General features: G+C 42.0%; 1 protein-coding gene and 1 long non-coding RNA gene across 4 annotated transcripts in view; one reads left to right on the plus strand and one right to left on the minus strand.

The window, feature by feature from the left end:
* Positions 1 to 7,069: 7,069 nt before the first annotated feature.
* LOC132591961 (uncharacterized) lies at positions 7,070 to 10,675 on the minus strand. Its single transcript, XR_009557418.1, has 3 exons — positions 10,618 to 10,675; positions 9,795 to 9,868; positions 7,070 to 7,230 (listed from the first exon to the last, which is right to left on the minus strand). It is a non-coding gene; the product is annotated as an uncharacterized LOC132591961 (long non-coding RNA).
* A 2,185-nt stretch (positions 10,676 to 12,860) lies between these two features.
* The window catches only part of SPATA13 (spermatogenesis associated 13), a 77,407-nt gene continuing 68,152 nt past the window's right edge, over positions 12,861 to 22,115 (plus strand). Inside the window, exon 1 of one of the 3 annotated variants that reach the window (XM_035114281.2) lies at positions 12,861 to 13,556. The gene's annotated coding sequence lies outside the window, so the exon portion shown is untranslated. The remainder of the gene's footprint in view (positions 13,557 to 22,115) is intronic. The other 2 variants (XM_035114273.2, XM_035114278.2) reach the window with 2 other exon arrangements.

Genomic DNA, 22,115 nt, shown 5'->3' on the forward strand with positions numbered 1-22,115 from the left:
CAGCTGTCCCAGAGCCAATCAGAAAGGCCAGGCCAGGCCATGGTCCAAAGTCAAATTCCAGGGGAACACAAAAAAGGCAGGTTTCAGGAGAAATCAGTGGTCAATGCAACTTTCCTACTTTTGATTAGGTATCTTTTTAGTGTTCACTGTGAGTCTTCACATTAATTGTGCTTTTCATTTAGCCTTCTTTCACTTTCTCAAAAATATTTCTTTGAATGAATATTTACTTCTGCAGCAGCTTTTGTGCCCTGAAAAGCCTGATCAAAGTGCATGCATGCTGTCTGTTTGGAGAGAAAAATGTCTCTGCAATTCTCTTTGTCTGCAGTTATTTTGGTATGCTTGATGGGGCATCAACACCCACACAACATCTCAGCAAAACGTGTATCATGTGCAGAGCTATTAGCCATGTATTAGTGCTTACCCATCCGCCTTCCACTGCTCCTGGCATGACTTTCCAGATGGTCAGGCTACTAATGTGCTGCATGTACATAGCTAGAATGCTCTGCTGACAAGCAAGGAGGGCATACAAGATTAATATTGTTGGCTGCCTTCCACGGCTGTGCCAAGCAGGGCTGAGCTCAAGGGAGGAATCTCAATGGCTGTAATCAGGAGGTCCAAACTATTGACACTCTGGTTTTGCTCAAGAGTGTACATTCTTTAAAGATGCAAGAGGCATAAATCGAGTTCAACTACCGGTATCCATTCTAGCCAGGCAACAACACTTGGGGTGAGAAGCAGCAATAGTGAGGGGTGAGGCTTGGGGAGAGTTTTGAGGACCGGCAGAGATCCTCACATCTGAAGTTCCCCACCCCTACTGGATGAACTTGTCTTTAGAGAAATGAAGCCTTTAACAGTGCATTCCTATCAATGTTTTCTCATAAATGTTACAGTGTGCAATGGGGTTTGCTCACTACTAGACTGCAGTCTTGTGAATCGTATCTCAGCTTTCTTCATGTTACATTCCAAAGCCATTTCTTGTATTGATTCATTGATTTTTACAATAATTTCTATACTGCTTTTCAATAGGAGAGATTGATCTGTCACTCGAATCCTGCAGGCATCTGGTTGGCCACTGTGAGAAGAGGGAGCTGGACTAGGTGGGCCATTGGCCTGATCCATCAGGTCCCTCTTACGTTCTTAATTCAAATTCACAAAGTGCAGCATACAATAGACGCCTAATCAGCAAAGAGTAGAGTTTCCATTCCCTTTTTGCACATTGACCTTCAAGACAAATCCATCCTTCAAGGTTGAGCAAGAAGAGTAATTTAAACCGATACTTTAGGAGTTCCTCAAAAGTTTATGTGTCTATGACACTTGCATAGCCTGAGGCTGTTGTACCACTCATAAAAGTACACCACGTAGGCAGCTGAAGAATCCACAGAACAGATCTCTGATGGACTAAGTTGGCTTTTGAATTCCCAAGATGAGGGCTCTCCACAGAGAATGCCATGTCCCCAGCTGACTACGTTGCTATCAAATACGTATTTGCGAAACATGGAATGTGAATTATGCAAAGTACTTCTGCTACTTCAATGCTATGGTCATATCAATATATCTTCTGCTAGTGCTTGGTGAAGTGAGGGTGTTGAAATAATTCTGCAAAATAAATATTTCAGTGGTGATATTCATTAGAATATTCTACCTTGATTCTGTAAACTGCCCTGGAAGCTCCACTGAAGGGCAATTGTAATACAGTATTAGTTGAATCAGACAGTAGTATTTATATTTAAAAATCATTTAGTTGAATTTTTATTATTTTTGTACACTGCTTTGTAAACATGCATTGAAAAGCAGCATAGACATATTTCAAATGGATGGGGTAATTTTTTAAAAAAATTGAATACAAAGAAAGCTAAAAAGGGAATAAAAACCGTTTGGAATTTGTAGGAAATGATTATTTGCTCCCCATTTAAAATTCTCTACTGGTGTCAGCCCTCTTAAAGTGATAGGGACCTGTAGTAGTGACACATTCTTGAACATGACTCTTATTGTGGGGCGGGGAATAGCATATTTACATTACTGTTTGTATAAGTCTAACCTCCCAGACACATGTACATTCATACAATTTGTTCAACCTCAGTCTTACAAATATATGTTCTGCATTGGCTCAACATCTCTGTGCAATGACCCTTTGCAATGAAGCCCACTACAACATAGCACATCTGATCCAGTAGATCCATGTCTGCATTAGCTCCTGCTTTCTGTCGCTGTGCCACTTGGCTTGTTCCTTCCTCCACAGTATTGCCTCTGCTTTTCAGCACTATTGAGATTACGCAGAAGTTGCCACTGCCAGCCTATGCTGCACTCTTGCCCTGAGAACTGTGCTTTTTCAGGGCCATGCAGGATCTAGACCCGAAAAAAATCACTGGAGGGGGGGGGGACAAGAGTGAAGTGCAGGTCACGGGACTCGCCTGGGAGCGCATCCTGATTGACGCGTGTCTCAGTTTGGGATGTATCTCAACTCACTTGGGGAAGTCCTTCTTTTGTGCATACTGAAGATGGGCCCTTCTCACTGAGAAGGAGACCACCTCCCCCCCCCATTTTTTTTAGCTTCCATCACACAAATGCTTGAATCTTCTGCTTGAGCCATTTGAAAGGCCCTATGGTTTGACCCCAGTTTAGGAAGGATTCTAGCAAGGAAGAACATTTTTACACAAATGATACGGCCCTCATAAGGTAATAATGGATCACAGCAGGATCTGCCTGGCAAACCGCACAATCTGAGAAAAAGCAGCTTTGCGGTGGCTGGTTTCAGTCACAGTACGGACTTACTGGCAAAAGAAGACATTACAACCCACCAGCAAAACGAAACACAAACAGGTCCTACCACTTCTAAGGCCAACTAGGCAAGAGTCCCGGAGCATGAATGTTCCAGAAGAATAAAAGGGGATTTTTCTCTTTGTGAAGAGTCCAGACAACTCTCACATTCCATTAGCAAATTGAATATCTAGGATGAAACCTACATATAATTCTTAGCTAAAGCATGACTTTCACAGGCAAACCAAGTCAAATGGAGCAGCTAGGTAATTTCCAGGATTTGGGTGACTTACATTTCTTTAAAAGTTTAAATCCCTTCATTGTTTTCAAGATGGCCCTTATGCATGTAGTATTTTCAGGTGCAATCCTAAAGGCTATCTCACATCCGACATCCTACCAGGCTCTTGCCCAGTACCTGCTTTTCCATCTATCCCAGTACCTGATGGGCAGAGGCTCCTCAGGATCTCAGACAAAGAGAGAGGTCTTTCACATCGCCTGCTGAATATTTTTTAACAGGAGATTCCATGGATTGCAAACCCTTTATCTATATGCAGCTTTGTACTCTAGTGCTGTGGCCACTCTCCTTGCTCCACGTGGGGATACTGCAGCGGCAAGGCCAAGTCTTGCATTAGGCGGCTTAATTTTCATCAAAAGGGTTCCTGCAAGGGCACAGGGAGGCTACAATGAGTGCCTCTGCACATATCATGCAGAGAAGCAGCCCGTGGTCAGAAACACACACTCCAGGGAACCTCTTACATTATAGAATTTCTCCCACAACACCCCCGCCAAAACAGGTATTTTGCAGGGTCTATTTAGAAGTGAAAAGCAGCCGCTTGTTCAACAATTCCATATACCATTTAAAAAGGCAGCAAAATAAAATAAAATAGATGCTTCCCAAAGCAGTTCTTGGGTACAGTTATTTAATTATTAACACAGTTGCATTGCTAGAGTGGGGGTTGCAGAGGTGTTTTTTAAAGCACCCTTCAGACTTTGCCCTTAAGCCTTCAGCAAGCCAAAGTAAACACAGGTTCTGCTGTTTGGATGCTGTCATCAGGTCCTGTTTGATGACTGTGCTCACTAGCAGTGCTAATGCATTCTATCTTTTCTCTCACCACCACGGAGTCCCTGGGAACACGTGTCCTTCCGTGTATCTCTGAACACCAGTTGCTGGGAATCACAAGTGGAGAGAGAGCACTGTTGCGCTCAGGTCCTGCTTGCATACTTCTGATAGACATGAAGTTGGTCACTGTGTGAACAGGATGTTGGATGAAATGGTCCTTTGGTCTGATTCCGCAGAGATCTTCCTGTGCTGCTTGCCTGCATTGGCAAGTGGCATGGAAGGCAGACGTTTTCTGAATGCCTCAGCTACTACATATTTAACTCGGATGGCAATTTTACACACATTTACTTGGAAGTAAGCCCTGTTAAACATGGTAGAACATCCAAGTAAACGTGAACAAGATCAGCAGTCTCATGTTGACTTTAGAAAGTTTAGAGTGTTCAGTGATTTTACAGAACGGTGCTAAATTAGGTATGAAGGCCCATTTGCTACTTTCAAGAACAATGTAAAGTGTAATTAACTCTTTTATCCCGTGTTGTGTATTTATTTAGGACGTTCCCATGCTACCCTTCAGTAGAAACTCTCAGGTTGGCGTAAAACAATACAGTGGAAACAAGTAAATGTGTAAAACATTAGAAGAGTAAAACAGCAGAAGTAGCAATTAAAATTAATTGTTATTTATGAAGGGCACAGTCCATTGCAATGTTCTGCGCAAGCATCATTAAAATTAATAGAAGTTGCAATTAATAGAAGAGAGCATGGTGTATTGTGCCATTTAAATCACATGAGTAACAATGCTTTCCTTAAAATGAAAATAACAACCACCCCTAAATACCTAAGACTAGAATGACTGTGAAAGGTCATTAAAATTATTTATTTCAGCACTAAATTTATTGACAGGAATAAGAAATTTAGGATGAGGCCAGCTCCGCCCATGAAAGTGGAAAGTGTGAGATGAAAGAGCTGAACATCTGTAATGTTCGCATTTTCATTTTGACATTTTGACAATTGACAATTGACATTTACTGAAGTATTCTCTGTTGGCACTTAATTACTGACAGGTATAATAATGACAATGTTGCTTTGTTGGTGGCACACACACAAAATAAAATAAAATAAAAGTAATTGTGCTTGTACTTAAGAAATTTAAGATTCCTGGGGCAAATAACTGTTTTTCTTCAAATACTGATGCAACCAAACTTACTTGAAGCTGCACAAAGAAGTCAGGGAGAAACAGGTTTGGCTCCCTTTGTTGCCCAGAAACTGCTAGGAGCAAACCTTCCTGGTGGCAGGTTATCAAGTTACAAGCATTACATCATCAGAATATGTTCTCATTTGCAGAACTGTGGCCTGAAGCCATTTCACAGTTGGTTGCTGAGTGGCGCAAAGTTGTGCCCTTATAGCAGTTAACTCTTTCAAGGGATGTGATCCAGAAGAGCTGGTGTTAAGCCATAATAGGAGGAAGTGAGCCACAGTGAGGGGGCAACACACTTTAAAGGGAGCTTGTTTGTTCTTGAGGTGTGTGAACTTTTGTAGGCAATTGCCTTCTTCATAGGATTCATGCCATGGAAAAGGGAGTGTTAGCACATTAAGTTAAATAAATCACAAACTAAAACAGAGTGCACATGCCTCAAGCCTCCAAAAGCAGAAATTGGAGGGTTTCTACTCAGACACATGTGATTTGAGCTGCAGGTTCCTGCAATGTTCCATTTTTTCCCCACATCTAAATGTGAAATGTCCTCCTATGAGAGATATTCCGGGCACTGATATTGTATTATTTCTGGTGCCAGGTTAAAACTCTTAAAAAATTTGCCCAGACACTTTCAATTACAGGATTCTTTTACCTAGTTGAATAGTTTAATCTTCTGAGTTTTATTGCTGTATTTCGTACGTATTTGTAGATTTAAACGAAACAATAAAATAAAATAAAAAATCCTTCCAGTAGCACCTTAGAGACAACTAAGTTTGTCATTGGTATGAGCTTTCATGTGCATGCACACTTCTTCAGATACCAAGTAGATTTCAAGTAGATTTAAAGTCACGGTAGAACAGTTGCCACGGGCACAATACCACCTCACTGCTGCCCACTCCTCCAGCCACAACACTGCTTCCATTTCCACACAGGGGACATGGGTGTCTCCTCCTGCCTCTCTCCCTGCTCTGTGTGTGAGGTCTCACCTACCCACCCATGTGCCAATAGCAGACTTTTATAAGGTGCAGGTGCAGAAGGACAAGAGAGGACATGTGTCCACCTGTTGACCACTGCAGCGAGGAGCTTCCTGGCATGAAGCTTCCTGGTTCTCATGCTGAGAACCCTCATAAATGTAGGATTGGGCTTTGAATGCCAGTTGTCAGGGACCGGCAGGGCTTTGACGTGTGTGTGGCGGAGGGAAGGGACCTGGGGAGTGATCCAGGAGAAGGGTCCAGTAATTTATGGGGTTTGATGCAGGAGCCACTGCCCCACTGTCTCCTAGAACCAGGAGGGGCTTGAAAAGGGAAGTCTTAAGTTGTGGGTACGCAACACATCTGAGGATGGTATAAAAGCCAGAGGAGGTGAGGGACCCCCCTGCTGCTGCTACTGCTCCATAGGGCCCAGACCTGTGGATAAATGATTAGAGGTTAGAAGCACTTTATTTATCTGAAGCACTGTGGAAGCTGCTGTAAGTGTTTCTCTTGCCAATAAAGAGTTGACTATCTGACATGTGCCTTCCTTATCTGGGACCAGCTGGGATACCAGTGGACCAATTACCTACATATTGGGACGTGTTAACAACAACAACAACAACAACAACAACAACAACAACAACAATTTATTTATACCCCACCCATCTGGCTGGGTTTCCCCAGCCCATTGCAGAGGGATACATATATTTGGACTTTATGCAGCCTGCATAAAGTCTATAAGGCAACATTATTTAGAAGATTTATAAGGCAGAATTCATACATTCCCAAGACTTTATGTGGGTTTGTGTCTGATAAATATTCCCATTAATTTCTATATCTGTGATTCACCAAGCACTTAGCATATATTTAAATTCCATCCACTTCAAACTACATGGTAAAATGTTTTTGATTAATCCAGTTCTAAGTGTACAGTTTGGATTGATGAAACCATTGTTCAGATATTAAAGGCATTGGCCACAATCCAGATAAGCATCCCCATGCCTGCAAGACAGACTTCCTCTTCGCTGGCAACAGAATGGGAAAGAGCCCCGGGGGCTCCCAGAGCACCATTTGGGAAAGCCAGCCATGGAAGCATATGGGGATCTGGATAGCAGCCATTACCTTTTAAATTGCATTCATATATCCCCACTCTTTTTTCATACTCACTGCTAGTATTGTCTTGGTCTGGCTTTCCATACATCATTCTTTTCTTCCTGGAGTAGCCAGGAAATCTTCCACTTGTTTTGTTCCTTAATGCAAAAGAGCCCAAGAAACACCGTCAGCCATGTTCTGTGAGCTTTGACCAAATAGGTTGCTTGCTTGAATTCATGACAATGCAAATAAGACTGTCCATTTAGGTCTACCTTTCCTATTTGGACATGCTTCTTTGGGCAGCTGCTTAGAAGCACTAGCTAGTGTATTTTTTAAAAAATGTTTAGGAGTTCTATTAAAGCAAAGTCCCATTAATTTCAGTGCTAGGATTAAGCACATAAAAGTGTTTTACTCATGACATATACAATTTTCAGTCTTGGTTTAATTTAGTTTATTAGTCAACCGAAAAGGTTTAAACTCTCAAGAAACATTAACAACTTGGCACAAAACGTAATATAAAACAACAAGAAATTGTAGGACAGACCATCATTCTGGCCATCAGTCGTTTGAACCTCCATAAAAGTGTTTGAGCCTGGCAGTGAATCTAAACACAGTAACGATATTTTAATCAGAAAGTAATAACTTAATTGCCTGAGTGTCATCAACTCCCCTGACCTGAATTTAGCAACCCCACAAGCATGTTTTTTAATTGGCAGTGGCACAGAACCATACAGCATATAGGCATGTGTTGCAGTTCAATTTTGTACCGTCCTTCTAGAAACTAGGCAAAATGTGAAAGTGGGGAAAGTTTGACGTGGTAGGACTATGAATGTTGTTGTTTGTATTTACTATGCTTTTTGGCCCAAAGGCCCCCAAAGTAATGACCAACATTCAATAAGAACGACATGGAAGGATGGCGCTTGCAATATTTTTTGGCCTCTTGGGATTTTATAAGAATTGATTCAGTCCTGCACTCAAGATATGTTAAATCTTATATTTAAATACTAAGTGTATTCTAATTTATTGCAATATGTTCATAGGATAAAGTTTTTTCTATTTAAAAAGGAATTTGATTCAGTCCTGCAAGCTGTAAATTTTAGAAAATATATACTGGTACGTATATGCAAACATCTTTCCTCACCAGATTTCATGAAAGGTTTCCACAACTGGTCAGTAGATTCTTACTGATATTTTATGGTTTTCATCATAGTACTAGGGATAGAGCATGAAATTGCTTCACTGAGTCATTTGCAAGATGCATATTCTTTAGTGCTCACATGAGTGAAGCCAAGATTTTTGTTGGGGGGGGTAGACCTTTTGTTAGGGGGGTAGGCCTTTTGTTAGGATGGAGGCAAAACCTCAGTTAGCTATGTATTTTTATTGATTTTTATTGATGGGGAGGCAGCTGCCCCTCCTTGCCCCCCTTTGGCTACGCCCATGGGTGCTCATAAGAAGAAAGTAAACATCCATAAGTACAATATTTTGGTTGAAACCTGCTCTAGATAAGCAAAACTAACATTGAGCGCATTCCCGGTATGTATTTTTCACTAGGAATGGTATGTTAAGCAGACCTAGTAGTATCTTATAAAATACAAGTCAGAGGAATTGCATTTGTTGTCTCACTTGGGCTATGTACACTTTAGCGGCTCAAAACGCAGTGAGGTTGCCCTCTCTCACCTGCTGCATTTCAACTCACATTCTTGTATTACTGTGCAAACCAGGGAGAGGGTGGGGATATATTCACTTGAAACCTAATTTGTTTCCCTACACCAAACTCCAATTCACTGAAGCTCTAATCTGCGCATGTGCTGTAATTTGTACCTGCGCAATGACTGCCTAAAATACCTCAGTTTAACCACGGCTTCTGTTTTCTAATCTGATGGAAGCTTGCTTAAGGGAAAGTGTATCAAACAGAAGTGATTTTCAATAAACTACAGGATAACTATGAATTGTGGCTAATCTCAGGTGGACTCAGCGTCAAATACCAGCAGCGGGAGCACAACAGACCAAGAATAAACAGTAATTGTGTACACAGTCTTGGTAAGAAAGTTAAATATGGATTTTGTTGAAATCATAATATAAATTGGAACAACCCAGCCAGAGTTAAATGGGGGATTGAGGCTGTGAAACACTCACTCACCTAAGTCCATCTAGTAAATTCATGGAACAGGGTGAGTTGCAAAGGAGAAGCTCCTGATTCATAAGTTGATCTTTTAGCCACTAGCTACACCAGTTCCTAATCTTTTCCCTTGACCTCAATGGAACTCAAAACTGTTTAACTGCTTGATCATGCCCACCTAATAAATGGTGGACTAAAGGAAGATTATGAAGTTGCTATAACGATACTAGCAAAGCACTTGGAATATTTAAAGAGCTTCACATACATTATCTTAATAATTATTGTTACAACTCTGCAAGGTGGGCCTATATAATCCCCATAATGTGGATGGAAGGGGTAGATAGGGTCTGAGAGATAGTGGCCTTCCTATCACTGTCTAAAATGCCCACATAATAAAGAGGGATTCCAGACTCACAGCTCACACTTCCACCAACTGCACCAACATTCAACAACTGATTCGACCTGCAGTGACCACCAGCATGTAATTACACCCATTCGCAAACACACTTGACACCCTTTACAGAGGCAAATGGCTTTAATCTGAATCTGAAAGTGATCTAGAAGCAGTATAATTTTAGCCCTTCATTCCTTGGAAGCACTCACATATCTGCATGACAGATGGGTGCTTCAAACAGGAGCTGGCAACTTTTCTTCAAATACATTTGGTGAGAGGAAGGCTTAATTGAGAGAGAAAAAGGAAATTGTTATTGCAGGGTGGACAGAATGTTCTGACTAGCTGAGATACGTAGAAGCACAAGAGTATCCAGAATGAACTGCATAGATTTGTATCATTTGTGCCTTTATGCCTCTGATGGCACCCTACCTGTACCCCAGTGTTTCCTGAGGGTGTGCCGCACAAGTGCCGGATGTATGTCACGCAAAAAATAATACTCTTCGTATTTGAATCATCTTTATAGGTGACTGCACATTGTAATGCAAGTGGATTCTATGCCCACAAGGTGCCTCAATACATGCCAGGAAAATCCTGTGCAGCGTGGAGGCTGCAGTCTGCCCATATATGGGCTGAAACATCATCCCATATGAATATGCCAGGATTCTTCACGTTCAGCCAAGCCCCAGCCCAAGTAACTAGAAAAACCCAGAAGCAGGGGTGTTGCTAGGTGCCATAAAGTTCTTATGGCACACATTTGCATACCGTAGTTTATATGAATAGATGCCTCTTGGTCACTTAAGATGGCTGGAGGATGGGGTTGTGCCAACAGTACACTTAGTGGTGTGTCCAATCACCTTATAAGGCAGCCTTTGCCAAAATGGGGAGACCAAGGTTGACAAAAGCTACTGTAAGCAAAGTAAACTATATTTAAAAAATAAGTTTAAATGGAGGGAAGGCAGCAGGGAAGATGGGTCCCAGCAAAAGATATATGAGCAGTGCTATTTTTCTAGAAAAAGAGGTGCCGGAACTCACCATGAATGCCTCCGTTGTTCCCTTATAATGGCAAAAGTGCCCACCTGAGATGCGCTGGAACTGAGTTCTGGTGAGTTCCAGCTGAAAAAAAGTTCTGGATATGAGAATATGCAGGCTAGCAAACACCACTCCTTTCCCCCTCCCTCATGTCTTAAGTCAACACCTGGAGGGAAGGTGAGAACAGGTCTATAGTGGGCATAAGAGTATGCTGCCCATTTTAATCCAGTAAAATGTTATTGTTGTTGTTGTAAATGCTGTTGAACCCACCAGACATCCTGCCATTGAAAAGAAACTAATCTGTTTACTTTTTTTGCTCAAGGACAAAAAGGTCCCATTATACATAAGAAAATATGGCACATATTTTTGCGTTGTCCATTTTTGAGACCTGCCCTCTCTCTGCATCCACAAGGTTTGTTACATGCTTGAAGTCATTTGTGGAGATTGGCAGAAATCTGTTAAATAAAATAGGGTTTAAGAATATTACCCCGAATGACTGAGCTCATGTGGCACTATTCCAAAACTGAATTGACTGTTTTTAGCATCCAGCATCATCACAGAACTTTGTGGGCACCACCCCTCAATAGGTGCAGGAGATTACCCTATTTAGATTTGCAAATTATATTGCACTTGGGCCAAAGATGACTAAATTCTGAGGATGAATGTAAAGTGGTTAGGGACACAGTCTTCCTAAGCAGCTAAAAAATTATGTTTAAGATCACATTCTGATCTTCACGTTAACTAGTTGAGAAGAACAGTCGCACACATGCACACATATCCGCTTTCATACTTACATTCGCCAGCGCGGATTAGGAAAAAATACCACTCTATGGGGAATAAATCAAGCCACCCTCAGGAGGAACCTGTGTGGGGAAACAGGATAAACCCACTTTTCATCTTGACTGTGAGTATAATGGTGGCTAAAGGGTATTAAGCAGCAAGTGATCATACTTAACTGTTGCTAAGTATGTGATTTTGGAAAAGCACAGGCAGCAAACTTGACTTTCTCTTTTAAATTCAAATACAACAAAAAGTGTCTTAAAGTGAAGGGGAAAAAAAGAAAAAGGGGTATATTCCATCACAATAACAATTGTTAACAGTTAACAATTACAAATGTTAACCTGCTGTATTTGGTATAAATGGGTTCCAAATTTCATTTCGCACAACCTTGATTTTCATGATTAAAACTTATTTGAGCATGACATTTTAAGAGTTAACATGTATTCTTCTCCAAATCAGATGAATTTGGCTGATGAACTTGGTTTTATCTGCTGGTGCTTATTCTGTTTTCTTTTGTAGTCTGTTTCTAAAGTTTATACTGTGTTCAATGGTGGCTTTGCCTTCACAGAAAGCACTTCTACTCTCGACATGTAGGCACCCAATTTTCACTGATACTTCTTACCTACGGTATTGAACCCCGCTCCATGAAAAGCTCCTCCTGAGGGCAGGGAGACCCACTGAAACAATATGGGATATGGTGCAGAGGGCTTCAGTAGGCAGGAAGGATGAGCAAAAAGTGCATGAGTGGAAGCACTTTGCAGTAAGACAAAGCCACCACTGGATATGACCCAATGTTTCTTAGTTTAAAATACAACTCTTGTAGAGTGGGGAGCAGAAGCGATTTTGGGGTAGTGTGACCAGTTCTGCCGCACTGGGTGCCGTCGCCACAGGAGGCACCACAACAATTATGTAAAACAAAGCGAGAGGTGGGGGTGCTGAATTTTAGCGTTGCACAGGGGGCCGCTGAAATTTGGGACCCCAAAGTTTCCCTTTGGGGAGGATTGTTATTATTTCTTAGAACCTACCCTTCCCCTCATGAGAAAAATTAAAATTGGTAAGGGGAGTATTGACGTTGTTATAATTGTACTGGATGTTCTGCCAACTTCTGAGTTTTGGGTTGTGGTGGCCTATTAACAATACAATTGGTATTGGTATTCTGAAGTGGGAAGGTGTGCCTGTAAAGAAAGGCAAAAATAATTAAAATAAAATATTTGGCATGATTCTGGCATTTGAAATCTGGAAATTTGATTCTGGAATCTGAAAATAAAATATTTGGCACGATTCTGGGAAGGTGTGCCTGTACAGAAAGGCAAAAATAATTAAAATTAAATATTTGGCATGATTCTGGAATTTGGGGAAGTAACGGCCTCTCCGATTCCCGGATAGGGATGTGGGGTTCTCTATGTCAAGTCTCCTCTGCCCCCTCATTAGGCTGGGGCGGAGGAGAATGTGAAGACACCTCAGGATCCCTTGTCCCCACAGAAAATAATTGGGAGGGTTGGCATGGCCTAGCCTCCCGTAGTTCTCAGAAATGTGCCTTTTATTTCACTATGTTTTGCATGCAACTACAGACTGCTACAGGCTGAGAGGCGTTCTTCCTTTCCATCGTGTTCATACAAAAAAGGAAGGGGAGGGGAACCAAAACAACCCAGGGGTGGTTACTATGCCAACAAATTACGGGAACTGGGTCTATGATTCCTGAAGGAAAGAAGGCTGCAAGTCTTAAGATGGCAGAGGGAGGACAACAAAATTGAGAAGCGTGCTCAGTTCGTGCTTTCACACTCCGTTCCCAGTCCTGCCGCCGCCTACAGAGGAGCGAGGCGAGGGAGGCAGGACTGGGAGCGAAAGAGGGAGGAGAGGTCGGCTCCGAGGCCGCTGATTGGCGGAGGAAACGGGCTGCTGGAAACAGCGAGGTGCACTCCGTACTCAGAATCCATTTAAACAGCTCGAGATACCGACTGCACTTCGCCCAGGAAGAGTAAATATTAGCCACAGGACCCGAAAGCTTAGGTGGTGGTTTAGGGCTTGCGGGGGAGAGGAGAGGCTGAAACAGTAACTTTTATTGATACGCTGCTGCGGAGGAAATAATTTGGGATCCGTTCCGTGTTCCTGTGAGGAACTTTGCAGATGCCTGGGTTTTTTCCTGCCTTCTCCACAGACAGGTAAGAGAGGATTGTGATGTTTGCCCACCTCTAACTTCTTTGTTGTTGTTGTTGTTGTTGTTGTTGTTGTTGTTGTTGTTGTTGTTGTTGCTTTTCTCCTATTCTCTGGAAGTGTGTTGCGGCCGTTTAAAGGCGTAGTGGGCTCACGGTGGCACGAGTCGTGGTTTAAGTGTGGCGATCAAGCTGCATCAGCCGGGTGCTTTCCCACCCAAACGCGTAGAGCTTTTTAAAAGTTCTGTTGCAATAGTGCGCTTGTGCCGCTGCTGCTGCATCTACAGCGGAGATGGATTAAAACTGAAACCCCGAGGGCGCTCAGTGGAAAGCAAGTCTTCGTGTCCTCGGTTAGCAGGGCTCGAGGGAAGGTGTGTGGTGCGGGTGCTGAATCTTTACAACAAATACAAGTTTTATTTAAAAAACCAACCAACAAACAAACCGAAAACTGGAAAGAGGCTTTAAAGGGCTGAAGCAGGCTTAGCTTGCAATGGTGTACTGTATTCGGGTCCAGATGCTTAATTTTGATCATTGATGCAGTTTGAAATCTTCCAAAAGCTCGGAATTTATGGATATACAAGGAATATGGATTTGTGGATTTGTATGTATGTCTGGGTGCCTGTGGCTACAATGCCATTACAGTACAGTACTCACTTATTTGGGAGTAACAATTTGATACACACACACACACTCCTTCTCCGGTGTTAATGAATCCGAGGCAGTCAGGGTGTTTAGTTAATGTATTCAGGATTAGGGTGCAATGTCTCTAGTAACTTCTAAAATAACTCGATGGCATGTTCAATGACATGAGGAGAGTGTTATTTACTCAAGATTATTACCTTGATTTCATGGCTATAGGATGAATGGGCGGAAAGCGATTTGTGCAAATTTTATCATGGATGACTGAATATTTATGATGTGGATTATCTCATCTGTATGTACTGTACCTACTTGATAAAAACTGAACACACTGCCTGTGTGTTAGGCAAGCACTGATAATGTACATGCCCAGTATTCCCACTTCTCCTTTGACATTCATGTTTCATGTGGTGTTAAATTAGTGAAGTGGGAGAATGGATTGGCTGATGAACAACAAGGTGTAGGGAAAATAAGAACACTGCTTAAACATGTCGCTGAGTTTTAAAACAGGGCAGATCCATTCAATAGTCTCCCTTCTATCCCTCTTACTCCTCCCACCCACCTGTCTGCTCCTCCCTCCCTCCTGGAGTTAACTTCACAGCCCTTAGCTGAGCTTTCTGTTTAGACCAGGTAGGCTACACACCATACATTTAAGGGACACCCTGCTCTGGGACTGTAGTTTGTTAAGGGTTGTCACTGTAGCTCTGTGAGGGGTAAACTACAGTTTCCAGGATTCTGTGGGGGTGGGAGGGAGTGGGAATGTACTTTAAATGTAGAGTGCATACGCAGCCTCTGTACCATCAAGCATGGCTCATGTGTCCCAAGAAATAACTGAAAATATTTATTAAAAGCTTGAGATGCAATCCATGCAACCAGGTATCCTGCTTTTCCAGGCACATGTGCGCTGTATATACAGTTTAATTTGTATAGCCCTTGCAGACACTTTCATGAACATATGCAAGTTGGGAGCAGGGATAATGTACTGGTATTTGACCCTGTTTCTCTCAAGTGTATGGCATGTTGGAGGTAAGGGGTGCCAGAATATCTTTTGGTGCAAGACCCTCATGATTTTTAATTGGTGGTGTTTCCAATACAGTGGTACCTCGGGTTACAAACACTTCAGGTTACAAACGCTTCAGGTTACAGACTCCGCCAACCCAGAAATAGTACCTCGGGTTAAGAACTTTGCTTCAGGATGAGAACAGAGATTGTGCTCCAGTGGCGCGGCGGCAGCAGGAGCCCCCATTAGCTAAAGTTAAGGACAATTTCAGGTTAAGAACGGACCTCCGGAACAAATTAAGTTCTTAACCAGAGGTACCACTGTAAAACAGAACAGCTAGCAGGGCAACACTGGTAAATGTTCCCAGCTAATTCTACAAATTGCAATATTATTTCTTCATGCTCAAGCTCCCCACATAAGAGGAATTGAGTGATGGGGCAGACAGCTCTCATGTGCTTTTGGGTAGTTCTCTTGTGAATTCTCAAGTTGATGAACAGGATAAGGACACAGTGGCTCCTTGCCTGTATTTCCACAGATCCTAGATTTTAAATTTTATGTGGCTTTTAGTGTGTGTGCGTGTATAGTTTTTGTAAACCACTTTGATCTTTTAAAAATGAAATTGCAGTATACAACTAATTAAATAAACAAAATAGAGGCCTGGTGAAATTGGCAGGTGATGTTCTCTCGCCTTTCTCTTCCTGTCTTCAACCAGTCATAACAACTGGGCCTCTTGGAGAGGGAACTCGACCTCCAGAATACTTCGCACCTCTCCTGCAGACATCATGAGAGAGACCACTTTGTTGTTGTTGTTGTTTAGTTGTTTAGTCGTTTAGTCGTGTCCGACTCTTCGTGACCCCATGGACCATAGCATGCCAGGCACTCCTGTCTTGCACTGCCTCCCGCAGTTTGGTCAAACTCATGTTTGTGGTTTTATTTTTATGTTAGTTGGCTTAAGGCATGATGGTAAATGAAAGCTTGCTTTGTAGGAATTGTTCAGGAACAGTTTATCCATGTGAAAGTATAACTCCAGCAAACCTGCCAAGGCCAGTTAGACCTTAGGTGATCTCCTGTGCAATTGTTGGCAGGCTATACAATGTTAGGCTGTTTGGGTCTACTGTAATTCTTGCATCCAATTTATTCAGGATTTCAGAAATCCTGTGAGCAATGTAGCTTTCTACTTGGGCTCAGTTTCTTTTCCCTGGACTATAGGTACCGTATCAACAACCAAAGCTGTGTGCGTTCCTTATGCTCCATAATATACTACCTTTTCACTTTATCAGAGGCTGGAGGAATGTGCTGCTGAGAAGACACATTACTGTGTTTAAGACCTTATCTATTGATTTATATTTGGCTTGAATCGATTTGCCTCACTGAAATAATTAGGATACTACTGTAATTATTTTGCCAGCAGTATTCATTTAGATCAGGGGTGGGAAACTTATGGTTCTTCAGATGTTGTTGGATTTGAGTTCCCATCAGCCACTGCCATTATGGCAAATGGTCAGAGATTGTAGTCTTAACAACATCTGGAGGGCCACAAATTCCCCATCCCTGGTTGACACGAATTAGGTATTAGTTTGGGGGGGAGTGAGGGGTGAGGCAGCCTACATGTTACCACAAAGGCCTCTTCATTTCCAGTGAAGAACAGAAATTCCCAGTATCAGCCTCTGTGAAAGGTGGGCATGAAGAGTCTTGGGCAGGGGTCAGCAAACTTTTTCAGCAGGGGGCTGGTCCACTATCCCTCAGACCTTGTGGGGGGCCAGACTATATTTTGAAAAAAATATATGAATGAATTCCTATGCCCAACAAATAACCCAGAGATGCATTTTAAATAAAAGGACACATTCTACTCATGTAAAAACATGCTGGTTCCCGGACTGTACACGGGCTGGATTGAGAAGGCGGTTGGGACGCATCCGGCCCCCGGGCCTTAGTTTAGGGACCCCTGGTCTTGGGGGTTGGCTAAATGTGGTGTAGTTAGAACTTTCTCCAGTAGCATAGATATGCCTTGCCTCTACTTGCTATAGAATATGTTCCAAGACAACCAGAAGCACCATAACCAGACACTGGAAAGACCTGTCAGGAGTAAGCATGGACCAATGGTACCAAACAGTATGGGAAACAGCCTTACTAGAAAAATTAACCAATAAGTTGAAACTGACATGGGGACAAATAGAAGAAGACGGCTTCACCCCAGTATGGTTCCCCTTTATCACATACACAGCCCAACAAGACAAAAATCCACCAACAGCATACAAATCAATATGGTTAACCTGACCCAAAACACTCACCCACCCCACTCACACACAAAACAAAGACCACCACAGCCAACCACAAAGGAACAACTATATCCTAGGCCAACCCCAACATCTCTCACCATCAAAGGAACACAAGTGAACAGCAGAGAACCTACACAAGCGATGCTGACAAAAAAACCCCACACTTATTAAGCAAAATAGAAACATTGTCACCGACCCCACCCCCACCCCCACCCCACACCCTCCCCCCATTACTTTCCTTCCCCTCTCCTCACCAATGTCTCAACAAATGAAACTGATTTATAAAAATGTTAAGAGAGACATTGCACCTATCTTTGTAAACAAAGAAAACCTTTAATAAGAAAAAGAAAAAAGAATATGTTCCAAGAAGTACCCAACTTGTACATTCCCTCAGTTATCCCAGGCACAGGTCCACACTGTAAAGCTTTGTGCCTTAGCACACTTTCTTTTAACCCCAGAGCTTTCCCCCCACTAAAAATCCCCTCTTCAAACTGCAACAAATGGCAGGTCGGGTTCGGGCAGGTTTTCGCAGGGAAATATTCAAAGTGAAATCAGAGTGCTTGGAAATGCAGGCTGTGCTTTGGAAGCTCTAATATTCTAATTCAGGTTTATCCCTATCCAAACAACACCTGCCTTGTAAATCTAAGATCAGATAGACTCAGGGCTAGTCTTCACATACAACAGTTCTAGTAAGCGATGGATGGGTGATAAGTTAGTTAGAGATTACCACACCTTTATGAGATGAAGAGATGAAGTTCATTACTGATCATTATTTAATAACTGGGAGGGGAGAGGCCCTACTTACAAATCAGGCCTGCTTTTCAAATCGCCTCAACCCCTGTTTCTCTAAACACGAACATGGCCTCAAGGTGAGGAAGCTTTCTCTCCTCCTAACCAAGAAGCTGTGTTCCCACTCCTCCCCTATGAATCCGACTTGTGTCTCAGAAAAATGTCACTGTGTCCCTTGAGTACAGGAAGAGGGGCATTGTTGCTCTCCCTTAGGATAATCCTGTTGATGCTCATGGCTATCACAACATTGTTCTCAACACTTGACTTTCCTCCATAGGAATAATCAGATACAACCCTTTGTGCTAACATAAGATGTACGGTTTTATTTTCCAAAGAAATAACATCTCAAAAAAATAGCTCTTGGCCAAGAGGTGGCCTGCCATTATACCGGTAAGGAAAATGTGTAGAGACCAGGACTGCAATGCTTACAATTGACTTGCTGGTTAGCTCAGCTGGTTAGAGCAATAGTGCTGACAATGCCAAGGTCACGGGTTTGATCCCCATATGGGTGCATATTCCTGCATTACAGGGTGTTGGACTAGATGATCCACAGGGTCCCTTCCAACACTATGTTTCTATGATTCTACTGGGACAAAATGCAATGCTAAACATTGGTGCAGACCCACCTTAGAAACACGAGGAAAAGGGGAATTAGGCCTACAATTGTAAACATACACACTGGATAGTAAGTCCCATTGGACAGAGTGTGACTTGCTTTTAAATTAAATTTTAAAATAAATAAAAATGATCAACTGCTTATTGGTTAAAAAAATTCTCGAACAAATATGCACAGGATTGTGCTGTACATTTTAAAAAAAGCACTGGTACAGACAAACTCTTAAATGCTGTGGTGATGAGGTTTAATTGATCTTAGCAATCTATGTGGTTATCCATACACAAAAATATTCTAATCGTTGATTTGTCAGCATGGTGACAAAAGTCCAATTTTGTAAGATTAATCAACCTGTCACACCTACAAGAAACACTCGAATCAGCACACAGTGCAGTAATAAGAGATCACTTTTCCCTACCTTTTTTGCTTGACTCCACTGAACCGCCACTGCCCAGCTGTGTCAGGCATTTTGTTGAGAACTAAATTGGACCCTGCTGCCTTTAATAACATTTTAATGGCTCAAGCCGTGTATATCCGGCTCCTTGTAGTGTTTTTAAAAGGTCCCCACCTTGCTTTGAATGAATGCTTCGTCTTATAAAACAAAAGCTTGTGGGGGTGTGTGTGTGTTTTCAACTCTTTTTTAAAAAGGCTATTGCAGAATTCACACTGGTTTCCCTAAAATAAAAATGAGCTTCTGGTGTCTTTTCTACACTTCAGACTTCTTTATACTCTGATTCTGGCAATAATTATAAAGAAAATGTAGTAATGTATATCTATTTTAAAAAGAGCACCAACATTTTGCCTATACTTTCCCATGTGCGGTGCAGTTTTAAAAATACCCAGAGATTCACAGGTCACCTTTTCTCCTTTATCCTATGGGAACTATCATAGGAACATATAAAGCTGCCTTGTATGGTGACAGACCATTGGTTAAACTAGCTCAGTACTGCCTGCACTGACTGGCAGTTGGCTCTCCAGGATTTGACAGAGTTCTCTCTCATGCTCACCTGAAGATGCTGGGGAGTGAACCTGGGACCCTCTACATTCAAAGCATAGACGAAGACATAGATTTGTAGAGTTGGAAGCATCATTAGTCCAACCCCCTGCAGTGCATGAATCTTTGGCCCACTGTGAGGCTCGAATCCATAACCCTGAGATTAAGCGTCTCATGGTCTACCGACTCAACAGATGCTTTTCAACTGAGCTACAATCCTCCCTATGGCCTATACCTCTGCTAAGTAATTTTTTTTACCCATTTTCACTGATCAGAGAAAAGAGAAGAACCCCGAAAAATATAGATAACAACTTTGTCATTTGCTGCCCAGTACAGCCTGAAATATCATTCATGTGCAGCAGCAGAAACATGCCAAGCCCATCTGAGAAGTAGGCGTCCTCCTACATCTCATGTCAGATACAGACAGCACTTTTCACAAGATTTCCTGTCCTTCAGGGCTGTGGTTCAATTAATTACTAAGTTGGGAAGGTATGAACCACTTCAGCTCCATAAAGCTATGATTTAAACAAACAAGCACGAAATTTTTTCCCATATGTATATACAGTGGTACCTCGGTTTACAAACAGTCCCGTTTTCGAACGCCTTCGTTTACTAATGCTGCGGTCCCGGAAGTGTTTACATCCGGGTTCTGCGGCATTGGATGCGCAGACGCGTGCCTTCGGGGAGCGAATGCCTCTGTTTACGAACACCTCCGTGGAACAGATTGCGTTCGTAAACCGAGGTTCCACTGTACTATATATGAAGATCGGTTCTTAACATTCCGTCCTACAGCATACATTTAAAGCTCATTTTAGGCATATGACTTGCCCCAAAGAATCCTGGGGAACTCTAGTTTACCCCACTATAAGGAGTTAGGTGTCTTCTAGTAGGAAATGTTGTATGGGCTGACTTGTCCATGTAGAGTTAAAAAAAAAGAAAAAGTGGAGAAAGAATGGTTGGATAATGATAAATTTAGGAAGGAAAGAACAGGAATCCCCAATCGTTTGGGCCTTGAGTACAGCTAATAAACGCTTGTGGGCACCATAAAGTACCCATTTCACAGAATTAAATCTGGTGATACACACACTCACACTTCTTGGGCACCTTGTGGGGGACTCCTGCTCTAAGATGTAGGCCCAAGCATGCATGAGAAACATTGTATGAGGGTATCTGATAGGGGATAACTTTTCTTCTATAGAGAAAGTTTTGATACAGTAGAAAGGACACAGCATGGTATGGACTATTAACAGTTATCAACAGTACATTCAGGTGCAAACCAAATGCAAAACAGCTAATGCAGACAAATTTTCTATATGTCAGTCACGGAGAGTCCCACCAACAGAGCTGGGGAAGATGTCATGTGAATGAATTGTTTCCAGCTCTTTACCTTTTCTCTTTGCCCACTTTAATGCTGTGTAATAGTAGTGTGCATAATCACTAGCTGTTCAAATGCTGGCCTCCCCAGTTAATGTTTAATAGATTATTTTATTTTATTTTTCTGTTGGAAGCTGCCCAGAGTGGCTGGGGAAACCCAGCCAGATGGGTGGGGTATAAATAAAAATTATTATTATTATGATTATTATTATTATTATTATTAAAAGGATCTTGCTGTCACAATCTGTACAATGCAACATGCAATGAGAAGCATTGTGGTTTACAAAAACGTAGATAAAGCTAACTCAAATTTTCAGTGTGAATCATTGAAATTATGTTGTTTTAGTACTGCTTTGGGTGTTTAGTACAATGTTGACAACATATTTACAGATTTAATGCTGAAAGGCTGTTTGCATTGACATTAGGGGAACATAAGGAGGTCAGACCAAAGGCCTATCTACTCCAAGATCATCTTGTTCTTGGCCAACCAGTTGCCCATGAGAAGCCTACAAGCAGCACCTATGTGAAATAAATAGCACTTTACCTACTTGTGATTCCCAGAAACTGGTATTCAGAGGCATATTTCCTCTGACAGTGGAGGGGTATGTGTATATTCATTCAGTGATAGAGTAATGGGAAAGAAAAGAAAGTAGAAACAAAGAATTGAAATTGTGATAAAATAGAGTACAGTGGAACCTCGACTTACGAATTTAATCCGTTCCGAATGCACACTCGTAGGTCGAAAACTTCGTAAGTCGAGTTTCCCATAGGAAAAGCGGTTTCCCATAGGAATGCATTGGAAACGGAAAAATTTGTAAGTCGAGGAAACCGCATCTAGCCGCGAACTGGTTTTTCGTTTGGATGTTGAAAAAATTGTAAG

Source organism: Zootoca vivipara, chromosome 4, assembly GCF_963506605.1.
Source record: "Zootoca vivipara chromosome 4, rZooViv1.1, whole genome shotgun sequence".
In the NCBI taxonomy this organism is placed as follows: Eukaryota; Metazoa; Chordata; class Lepidosauria; order Squamata; family Lacertidae; genus Zootoca; species Zootoca vivipara.